Source organism: Bubalus kerabau, chromosome 3, assembly GCF_029407905.1.
Source record: "Bubalus kerabau isolate K-KA32 ecotype Philippines breed swamp buffalo chromosome 3, PCC_UOA_SB_1v2, whole genome shotgun sequence".
Lineage (NCBI taxonomy): Eukaryota > Metazoa > Chordata > Mammalia > Artiodactyla > Bovidae > Bubalus > Bubalus kerabau.
Genome location: NC_073626.1, coordinates 179,962,626 through 179,967,228, shown reverse-complemented (window position 1 = coordinate 179,967,228; position 4,603 = coordinate 179,962,626).

Genomic DNA, 4,603 nt, shown 5'->3' with positions numbered 1-4,603 from the left:
CGGGGGTCCCCTGGTGGTCCAATGGCTAAGAGTCCAGGCTCTTGGTGCAGAGGGCTGGGGTTTGTTCCCTAGTCAGAAAACTAGATGTCACGTGCTGTAACTAAAGATCCCTCATGCTGCAACCAAGAGTTGGTGCAGCCAAATAAAAAATGAATAAGTAAATAAATAAAGTACAAATTATATTGTTATATTGCTCTTTGCTTAATTGTATGTCTTCTCTCACACTAAATTATTACATGAGGAGTGGAACCCCATGTAGTTCATCTTTCTTTTTTTTTATTGTGTTGAAATATTGCAACATTTGCTACCTTAGCCATCTTTAAGTGGACAGTTCATGGTATTAAAAACACATTGTTGGGACTTTGCTGGAGGTCCAGTGGTTAAGAAAACGCCTGACAATGCAGGGAACACTGGTTCGATCTCTGGTTGTGAAACCATTTACCTCAGATTGGGACTTGAACCCATGTCCTGGGATTAGAACCCAGCCAAACCCAGCTTGGGACTTGAACCCAGTCAAAACGCTGCTTGGGACTTAAACCCAGGTGACTGGAACTCAAACCCAGCCAAAACTCTACCTGGGACTTGAACCCACATGGTTGGGACTCAAACCCAGCCCAAACCCATGGTACCTGGTTTCAGGGCTCAGGTTCTTGATGTCTCATCACAGAAAGAATTCAGTGAGAGACAGAGTGATAGGTAAGAAGTGGATTTATTCAGATTTAGAGAGAAGCACACTTCACAGACAATATGTGGGCCATCACAGAGGGTGCGTGCTGCCTAGAAATGTGGAGTGGTTAGTTTTTATAGGCTGGGCAATTTCATATGCAAATGAGTGGGAGGACTATCTCTGGTATTCTTGCCTGAAGAATCCCATGGACAGAGGAGCCTGGCATGCATAGGGTTGCACAGAGTTGGACATGACTAAAGTTTAGTCATGTCCAAGGAGCTGTGGCTGCGCGGGCACAGGAGGGCCTAGAGGAGCTATCCCACGCTGAAGGTCAGGAAGGGTGGCGGTGAGGAGATACCCCTCGTCCAAGGTAAGGAGCAGTGGCTGCGCTTTGCTGGAGCAGCCGTGAAGAGATACCCCATGCCCAAGGTAAGAGAAACCCAAGTAAGACGGTAAGTGTTGCAAGAGGGCATCAGAGGGCAGACACATTGAAACCATACTCACAGAAAACTAGACAATCTAATCACACTAGGACCACAGCCTTGTCTAACTCAATGAAACTAAGCCACGCCCGTGGGGCAACCCAAGATGGGCGGGTCATAGTGGAGAGATCTGACAGAATGTGGTCCACTGGAGAAGGGAATGGCAAACCACTTCAGTATTCTTGCCTTGAGAACCCCATGAACAGTATGAAAAGGCAAAATGATAGGATACTGAAAGAGAAACTCCCCAGGTCAGGAGGTGCCCAATATGCTACTGGAGATCAGTGGAGAAATAACTCCAGAAAGAATGAAGGGATGGAGCCAAAGCAAAAAGAATACCCAGCTGTGGATGTGACTGGTGATAGAAGCAAGGTCCAATGCTGTAAAGAGCAATATTGCACAGGAACCTGGAATGTCAGGTCCATGAATCAAGGCAAATTGGAAGTGGTCAAACAAGAGATGGCAAGAGTGAATGTCGACATTCTAGGAATCAGCAAACTAAAATGGACTGGAATGGGTGAATTTAACTCAGATGACCATTATATCTACTACTGTGGTCAGGAATCCCTCAGAAGAAATGGAGTAGCCATCATGGTCAACAAAAGAGTCCGAAATGCAGTACTTGGATGCAATCTCAAAAACGACAGAATGATCTCTGTTCATTTCCAAGGCAAACCATTCAATATCACAGTAAACCAAGTCTATGCCCCAACCAGTAATGCTGAAGAAGCTGAAGTTCAACGGTTCTATGAAGACATACAAGACCTTTTAGAACTAACACCCAAAAAAGATGTCCTTTTCATTATAGGGGACTGGAATGCAAAAGTAGGAAGTCAAGAAACACCTGGAGTAACAGGAAAATTTGGCCTTGGAATACGGAATGAAGCAGGGCAAAGACTAATAGAGTTTTGCCAAGAAAATGCACTGGTCATAGCAAACACCCTCTTCCAACAACACAAGAGAACACTCTACACATGGACATCACCAGATGGTCAACACCGAAATCAGATTGATTATATTCTTTGCAGCCAAAGATGGAGAAGCTCAATACAGTCAACAAAAACAAGACCAGGAGCTGACTGTGGCTCAGATCATGAACTCCTTATTGCCAAATTCAGACTTAAATTGAAGAAACTAGGTAAAACCACTAGACCATTCAGGTATGACCTAAATCAAATCCCTTATGATTATACAGTGGAAGTGAGAAATAGATTTAAGGGCCTAGATCTGATAGATAGAGTGCCTGATGAACTATGGAATGAGGTTCGTGACATTGTACAGGAGACAGGGATCAAGACCATCCCCATGGAAAAGAAATGCAAAAAAGCAAAATGTTTGTCTGGGGAGGCCTTACAAATAGCTGTGAAAAGAAGAGAAGCAAAAAGCAAAGGAGAAAAGGAAAGATATAAGCATCTGAATGCAGAGTTCCAAAGAATAGCAAGAAGAGATAAGAAAGCCTTCTTCAGCTATCAATGCAAAGAAATAGAGGAAAACAACAGAATGGGAAAGACTAGAGATCTCTTCAAGAAAATCAGAGATACCAAGGGAACATTTCATGCAAAGATGGGCTCGATAAAGCACAGAAATGGTACGGACCTAACAGAAGCAGAAGATATTAAGAAGAGATGGCAAGAATACACAGAAGAACTATACAAAAAAGATCTTCACGACCCAGATAATCACGATGGTGTGATCACTCACCTAGAGCCAGACATCCTGGAATGTGAAGTCAAGTGGGCCTTAGAAAGCATCACTATGAACAAAGCTAGTGGAGGTGATGGAATTCCAGTTGAGCTATTCCAAATCCTGAAAGATGATGCTGTGAAAGTGCTGCACTCAATATGCCAGCAAATTTGGAAAACTCAGCAGTGGCCACAGGACTGGAAAAGGTCAGTTTTCATTCCAATCCCAAAGAAAGGCAATGCCAAAGAATGCTCAAACTACCACATAATTGCACTCATCTCACACACTAGTAAAGTAATGCTCAAAATTGTCCAAGCCAGGCTTCAGCAATATGTGAACCGTGAGCTTCCTGATGTTCAAGCTGGTTTTAGAAAAGGCAGAGGAACCAGAGATCAAATTGCCAACATCCGCTGGATCATGGAAAAAGCAAAAGAGTTCCAGAAAAGCATCTATTTCTGCTTTATTGACTATGCCAAAGCCTTTGACTGTGTGGATCACAATAAACTGTGGAAAATTCTGAAAGATGGGAATACCAGACCACCTGATCTGCCTCTTGAGAAATCTGTATGCAGGTCAGGAAGCAACAGTTAGAACTGGACATGGAACAACAGACTGGTTCTAAATAGGAAAAGGAGTATGTCAAGGCTGTATATTGTCACCCTACTTATTTAACTTATATGCAGAGTACATCATGAGAAACGCTGGACTGGAAGAAGCACAAGCTGGAATCAAGATTGCCGGGAGAAATATCAATAACCTCAGATATGCAGATGACACCACCCTTATGGCAGAAAGTGAAGAGGAACTAAGAAGCCTCTTGATGAAAGTGGAGAGTGAAAAAGTTGGTGAAGATCATGACATCTGGTCCCACCTATTTCATGGGAAATAGATGGGGAAACAGTGGAAACAGTGTCAGACTTTATTTTTGGGGGCTCCAAAATCACTGCAGATGGTGACTGCAGCCATGAAATTAAAAGACGCTTACTCCTTGGAAGGAAAGTTATGACCAACCTAGATAGCATATTCAAAAGCAGAGACATTACTTTGCCAACAAAGGTTCGTCTAGTCAAGGCTATGGTTTTTCCTGTGGTCATGTATGGATGTGAGAGTTGGACTGTGAAGAAGGCTGAGCGCTGAAGAATTGATGCCTTTGAACTGTGGTGTTGGAAAAGACTCTTGAGAGTCGCTTGGACTGCAAGGAGATCCAACCAGTCCATTCTGAAGGAGATCAGCCCTGGGATTTCTTTGGAAGGAATGATGCTAAAGCTGAAACTCCAGTACTTTGGCCACCTCATTCGAAGAGTTGACTCATTGGAAAAGACTCTGATGCTGGGAGGGATTGGGGGCAGGAGGAGAAGGGTTCGACAGAGGATGAGATGGCTGAATGGCATCACTGACTCGATGGACGTGAGTCTGGGTGAACTCCGGGAGTTGGTGATGGACAGGGAGGCCTGACGTGCTGTGATTCATGGAGTCACAAAGAGTCGGACACAACTAAGCGACTGAACTGAACTGAAAGTGACTTAGCAGGCAGGCATGGGAGGACTATTCCAACTATTTTTGGGAAGGGGTGGAGATTCCCAGGATTTGGGCCACTACCCACTCCTTGGTCTTTTATCAGTGCCTTGGAAATGTCAAGGCACCTCTGGGTGTGTCATTTCACTTGCTGACTGGGGATCAAGGTCTAGTCTTGTCTGCCATCTTGGTTCCACTTGATTCTAATCAGTTTATGTTGTGTCCTTGGGCTATGTCATTCTTCCAAAAGTTATGC